Source organism: Etheostoma cragini, unplaced genomic scaffold, assembly GCF_013103735.1.
Source record: "Etheostoma cragini isolate CJK2018 unplaced genomic scaffold, CSU_Ecrag_1.0 ScbMSFa_3055, whole genome shotgun sequence".
Classification (NCBI taxonomy): domain Eukaryota; kingdom Metazoa; phylum Chordata; class Actinopteri; order Perciformes; family Percidae; genus Etheostoma; species Etheostoma cragini.
The window spans coordinates 47,222-54,580 of record NW_023267283.1 but is presented as its reverse complement, the minus strand read 5'-3'; the positions used below and the strand labels follow the sequence as shown (position 1 = coordinate 54,580).

The window sequence follows — 7,359 nt, the reverse complement described above, 5'->3', positions numbered from 1 at the left end:
TCCATGACTACACCAAGATTTCTGGCTTTGTCTGTTGTTTTTAACATTGTTGTTTGAAGCTGAGCGCAGACATTTAATTGTTCCTCTTTTGTTCAAAAAACAACAACCTCAGTTTTTTTTTCAGAAAGTTCTGGCACATGCAGCCATTAATTTGTTCAATATACTCAGTCAGTTTTTGTATTGGACTCCAGTCCCCTGGCGATAAGGTTATGTAAATTTGTGTGTTGTCTGTAGAAGCATGTTAAGAACCAGTATTAATGCAAAGAAAGGACTGGCGCCATTCCTCAGCTAAAACAATATGAGTCATTCCAGTAAGTGAAAAGGAAACTCACATCTACAAAGATAAATTTGATGGATGTGACTCCCTGATGGTCTAGTGGCTAGGATTCGGCGCTCTCACCGCCGCAGCCCGGATTCAATTCCCAGCCAGGGAATGGTCCAGAATTCACACACTGGACAAAGAATCTGTACTTTTTCATACATTTTCCTGTTAAGTTTACAGATTTTTTTAATACAGAAAACACCATTAAATTACAAAAATAAACTGTGAATTTAAGGGACAACTAGCACGTGTGACACCACCTGTGGAAGTGGAACATGGTTGTGTAAAGATGGGCTTTCAAACAATGCATTTTTTGACATTTTGACATGTCACAGTAGGAAAAACAAAGGTATAAAAAAATGAATTGGCTCAACTCAAACTCAATTTACATTTTTACAGTAGACATAAGGCATTACAAAGTCAAGAAACTAGGTGCTGATAGTGAAGGGCAAAGGAAAATTTGGTGAAGCACTGAACCACTATGAGGAATTGGTTTGAAAATGGGTTCATAACCAAAAGCTTCAGTAACAGCGACCTTGCCTGGTGAAGGGCCAAGGCTGCATCGAAATGATCCCAACAAGATAGTGGACAGATGGCTTTAGACTAGTGACACTCATGTGTACAAACAATGGGATAGCGTTCTTTTCAAAATAAAGATTGATGGATTTGTGTATTGGATTATTGGGTATTAGGTAAAGAGTGCTTGGGAAAACAGAGGATGTGCTGGGAAAATATGGCACATGTTGGGTGTGCTTGTGTAACTATGGCGGGGGGTATGTGGGACAGGGACCACTCAACAATTTTTTATTAAGGAACATGATTTTTTCCAAATTATTGGACTGGAAAACTCTGACTGTTGTTTGTTCATATGCACCAAACAAGAGTTTGGAATATTCTGCCTTCTTGGAGACCTTGAATAGAGTCCTGTATGGGGCTCCAGATCTCCATAGTTCTGCTGGGGGACTTCAACACACACGTGGGCAATAATGGAGATACTTGGAGAGGCGTGATTGGGAGGAACGGCCTCCCTGATCTGAACCAAAGTGGTTGTCTGTTGTTGGACTTCGGTGCTAGTCATGGATTGTCCATAACAAACACCATGTTCCAACATAGGGTTCTCATAAGTGTACGTGCTACCAGAGCACCCTAGGCCGAAGATCAATGATCGATTTTTATAATTGTTCTGATCTGAGGCTGTGTGTTGTGTGGACACTTAGGTAAAGAGAAGGGCGGAGCGGTCAACGGATCACCATCTGGTGATGAGTTGGGTCAGGGGATGGGGGAGGACTCTGGACAGACCTGGTAAGCCCAAACGGGTGGTACGGGTAAATTGGGAATGTCTGGAGGAGGCCCCTTTTTGTGCATCCCTGTGGAGGCTGGGGTCATTGAACCTGAGTGGACAACGTTCAAAGTTTCCATTGCTGAAGCTGTGGCGGCAAGCTGTGGTCTTAGGGTCTTAGGTGCCTCAAGGGGCAGTCACCCGCAAACACCCTGGTGAACACCAGCGGTCAGGGAAGCCGTCCGACTGAAGAAGGAGTCTCTCCGGAATATGTTATCCCAGCGGACTCCCGAGGCAGTGGCAAGGTACCGATGGGCCCAAATGACTGCAGCCTCTGCCGTGACTGAGGTAAAGCAAGGGAGATATTCAGAGGCGACATGTAGAAAGGACTTACGGTCAGCACCAAGGTGCTTCTGGAAAACCATTCGCCACCTCAGGAGAGGGAAGCGAGGAATCATCCAAGCTGTGTACAGTGATGAGATGATGTTGTTGACCTCAACTGAGGAGGTAATAGGGCATTGCAAGGAGCACTTTGAGGAACTCTTAAATCCAGATGACACGTTCTCTGTGGTAGAGGCAGAGGTGGAGGAGGATGGGGGATTGTTATCAATTTCCCTGGAGGTCACTGAGGTAACCCTAACCTTTGTCAAGTATCATTGTCCACCATGGACAAGACAAACGTTTCAAGAATGGCCATAACTGTAGTTAATTAAATAGCTTAGCACATTTTATTATGTTTGTTCACATGAAGCTTCAACATAACTGCTACTACCACTCTGATCATATTCCTTTCCTCAGTACTCCATAATGAAGCAAAGAACAATCATCAATGACAGACAGCATATGAAGTGAATCATTAATTTCTGTCAGCTTCATGCTCAGAAAGGAATATCACGACTCATCATCGTGGTCAGCGAGACCAAACACTTTAGAAACACATTCCTCAAGTCAGAAACTCTAGAAATGATCCCTGAAAGTATAGTCTTGGTTAGACTGAGGGGGGGAAACTTCATCTCAATTATTGCAGAGTGATTGTCAGTCATGGTCTTCAGTGTACCGTTCCACCCCTTTATTACATGTCAATCAAGCTGAGCCTGTAAAGGCCCACACAGTCTGATTAGTCCACGGTGGGAGTGGAACATGGATGTGTAGAGATGGGCTTTCAAACAATGCACCTTTTTGACATGTCAAAGTAGGAAAAGCAAAAGCAGAAATAAGAGGAGTTATGGCTTAACTCAGTTTACATTTTTACACTAGACATAAGGCATTAGAAAGTCAAGAAAGTAGGTGTTAACCCTTTCAAGCAACCTTGTCCACCATGGACTAAACACGCTTCAAAACTTATGATAACTTGAGTTAATTAGAAAACTCAGCATATTTGGTTATCTTCAGTCATGTTGTTTTTCTACATTTCTGCTACTACCATTCTGGAAGTAGTAATTCCTCAAATAAGAAACTCTAGAAATGATCCCTCAAAGTATAGTCTTGGTCAGGCCGAGGGGGGGAAACTACATCTCATTCCCTGCAGAGTGATTGTCACTCAGGGTTCAGAGGGACAGAAGCTAATTGTTACGTGCTCCAGATGACTCTGAGGTGAGAAAATCTATTTAGATCTTTAAGAAGACCGATATGTAGATTGAATTAGATTTTCACTGTTGTCACTGTTGTCTCAATACTTCAGTGTCAGTCTACTTATTCTCTACAATAAATGCTCTAGTCTTTTCTTTGCATTAAACACCAGCCAATCACAAGTGTTCCATGTGAATATTCATTGCATGATTATTCAGGAAGCTCACATAAAAGATAGTTGCAAGGTCTACCAACTGTTTAACTTTACAACCCATAAGCTGTTGGAACCTTGGTTGCCACCTTCCCTCAAAATGTCAATCACAGATTTTCCATCCCCTAAGAGCAGAGCGGAGGTTGATGGATCAAAACCATTCTTTGTTATTTATTATGCTATCAGCATTAAGTCTATTTCCAGTCTGTTAACAAAGTGTCTGTTGCTGCAAGTGTCTGATGTGAAATGTCTCCACTTGCAGAAGAGTAAAGTTATTGGCGTTGTCAAATTTCAATAAATAATAACTATAAAAATGGAAGCTACAGTGCTCATAACCGCCATGACACCCATAAAAACTGGAGCGTAATACAATAAATATATTACAGTACAAGTACATAAATGTTAAATGTTTTATCTGGACATAAAACATTTATTCTGGACGGGACGAAGGAAACAGCATGGGGGGGGGGGGGGGGGGGGGGGGGGCGTATGAAACACACAGTTTAAGCCATATAAACTTCACATAACTTTACTACTTTATTATATATCATGAATGGTACTTCCTAAAGCTGTCATTTTAGATAGAGTGTTGCAGGGCTACATGTCTTTGTGAATGTCGGTTAAAAACTAATTGCCGTCATCATGAAGCGGTTTTCCCATTTATATCATGTTTTTATTGTGGAATATGTCAATACACCGGGATTTTACGTGGGTTAGACCACTGGACATCCAAATAATGCCCCCCAACCCGTCAGTCTCCATAGGACAACATGGAAAAACTCGACCCCCAAATATATTTTCATCTTTGTAAAACTGCTTTTCCATGTCTCACCTTCATACATTATTGTATAAACACAGATATTTGTTTAACGGTTGAAACAGCTGTTTATCAACATCACAATTCATTTTATTGGTACTTTTCCGTTTAATGTTTAACGTAAGGGTAACTTTGGTAAACTGTTGGCTGTGTATTTGCTTGTTTGTTTCACTAGTTATCCCTCATTAGAAAGGTGGGTCTTGCTAAGAATATCACCATCTTCTACAAAATGTCAGGAATACATCGTGTTCATTGCAAAACAATAGTTTGCTATACTCAAAATACCGCATCCTCACAAAAGAGCATAATTTTTTGATAGCTTTCACATAGTGTGTCTGTTTTAGGTTGGTATGATGTATAGAGAGAAGGCAATGCGCAGATGAAGGACATCATACCACAATAACAGTTGTGTGTATAAACCTGATCAACAAGTGGAAAGAGTCAGGTATGTTATTGTCATATCAGGTTTTTGTATGATGCAAATTAAACACCTGACGACCACTGCAGGACTGGCCTGCTCAGAGGAGGAGGCACTCCAGAATTCCAGAAAAGACAAAGCCAAAGAAGACCTACGCACATTTTGAAATGGTTTGGTAAGAAAACCTCTGCACGACCACAAACAGCACCTCTGATTCATATTTTAATCATTTAATAACCATAAAAGACAGAAACTCATCGATTGTTGCAGCTAACAGCTAACAAGCTAGCGGTCCCGGAGGTCTCTTCGGAGTCTTTCTAGCCTCCACAGGTGATTTTCTATTCAGCCTGGAACTTGTGCCTTTTTTCGGGGTCATTGAGCATTAAATCCAAACTGTTACATCCAAGATTTATTCAGTTGATAATAATCGTCAATTTATCACGTTTTCGCTCATTTCTGCCGCTAGCTCTGTGCTCTGTGTATTTTCTGTATCATAATGTGTGTCACTTCCGTAAATAAATGGAAGTGAAGCGGCACTATATGCCTTATATGGGCGACAGCGAGACCAAAGAGTAAAGAGTTGGAAAAGATAGTAATCCTCCAAGTCAAACCAGTCTAGTATGTGATCAAAGATATCATCTCGGAGAAAAGTTAGATATCTACCGTATTTCTTAAGAGAATGGCATCACTGTTTATATTTGGGCCTTTTGGAAGAAATGTAAATAGTATGTGCTTTAAATGAGTTATAATGTTTATTACATTTATTTTTGCATATAGGAGAACTGTTTTAGACATACAAATGCTTGTGTAGCATTGCTATGCGTGTAATATCAATAAAGATACATTAGTATGTTGATTATTGGCATAAGTAAATGTCATGAGGGCAAAAGCGTCTGGACTTTCTTTGAAAAAATGTATTTTGTCAACTTTATAAGTTATAATTTTTATTTCTTCACAGTGTGACTCTTAAGACATATGTGAAGTGTTTTAGAGAGGAAAATGGCTCAAGTTTTACTGCTCTGTCTGTGATGTCAATACATATCTGTAAGATTCATGTTCCGTTTTATTTATTTATTTGTCTTTAATGTCCTACAACCTTTATTAATGATGGTAATATCTAGGGATGAGCGAGTACAGCATTATCTGTATCTGTATCTGTATCTGTTTACCACATGAATTATCTGTATCCGGATCCGTACTCGGACTGGGCGGGGCCTAAACCGGAAGTGGTCAGATTTAAACCAGAAGTGGGTCGGCTCTCTTGAAATGTGCGGGGCTTTAACCGGTATGTTATTTAAGCATGCAATTGATATGAGTTGACAGTAAAAAAAAAAATAATCTCCGATGGCAGAGGCGACGGGAGTTGCATTTAAGCCGAGCAGCATGTCTTAAAACCACTTTCACCAGAAATCTACTGGTTACTATAAATCTGGTTAAGTACTATAAACCGAAGTTAAAAACAAACCTGAAGCTGAAGAAATCCTAAACGTTAACAGAACAGATCCGCAGACCCGATTGACTGCCTGCCTGACGGAGCGGGAGCGGGAGAGAGAGAGAGAGATAGAGAGAGCGAGAGAGAGAGAGAGAGGCCGAGGGAGCGCATTTCTCCATGTTGTGTGTGTTCTGTGTGTGTGTGTGATTGATCCGAGCGTGTTTGTAGGCGGGGGGGGGGCGCTGTGCACGGATATTGACTCATATTACTCGTAAAATACTTGTACTCGGCAAAAGTGCTTTATCCGTACCGGATACTCGGATCACCCCTAGTAATATCTTGACTGTAGACAATACGGTTGATGAAGCTTTTTTATAAAATCAAACCAGACGGACAATGAACTGTAAAAATGACCCTAGGTTTCAGAGGGTGAACTCATGTCCTCATATTCATAACTCTTTGGAAGTTGTAGGGGAAAGCCTGGACGGCTGAAACGCGGGACGGATGAAACAATGACTTTGCGTATGTACACACCGATTCAACATTAATCTTGGTGACCTCCGTTTGGCGTAACCGGGGTCATTAACGCCAACGTGAATAACAATCTTACTGTATTTAGGTTTATCCTTAGCCAGCAGTTTTAAATAGGACTCAATGTCGCCCGCTCTGGCCACCGGGATGCACTTAACTATGGCTGCCGGCTTCGCTAACTTCACGTTTCTCAAAATGGAGCTGCCGATAATCAGAGGGTTTTCAGCGGGTGTGTTGCTGAGTGACTTGTCACCATCCATGACAAGTCCCGAGTCTGTTTTCCAGAGCCGAATGATTCATATCCACTCTAATACTTTCTTAAAACCGCATATCTTTTTCCATGGTTATGCCTCATATCCATGGAAAAAGATATGCGGTTTGGCAGATGTAAATCAAACCCCAGTCGGGAAATCAAACCCCAGTCTTCCGTGCGGTCATCCAAAGTTTCAGTAGTATAGTGTTTTTTGTGTGGAACAAGTTGCACTATTTGAAATATGACTTTAAGAAACAAGAGCTTCTTCACTTCGGACATCAATTGACTCCCAAACCAATCCTGCATTTATGCCACTGTAAATACATATATTTAGGTTTACTATATATTCGCTGTCACTCAAATCCATGACAAAGCATCTGTGACTGAATCCCATTTAAAATCTCAATGTGTCAAAAATTAACATGTCTTACAGCATTTTAAACATTTACAGCATAGACCGTATATATATTGATGGACAGAGCATCCGGTTCGGAAAAGTGCAACCACTGCGGAAGTAACTTAAACCT

General features: G+C 41.0%; 1 non-coding gene and 1 pseudogene across 1 annotated transcript; both read right to left on the bottom strand.

Annotated features, from left to right (window-relative positions):
- Window positions 1–2,371: 2,371 nt before the first annotated feature.
- On the bottom strand, window positions 2,372–2,587 carry LOC117940683. The gene has a single exon (XR_004655796.1). It is a non-coding gene; the product is annotated as a small nucleolar RNA U3 (small nucleolar RNA).
- A 378-nt stretch (window positions 2,588–2,965) lies between these two features.
- LOC117940684 lies at window positions 2,966–3,088 on the bottom strand (annotated as a pseudogene).
- Between the last annotated feature and the right edge of the window lie 4,271 nt (window positions 3,089–7,359).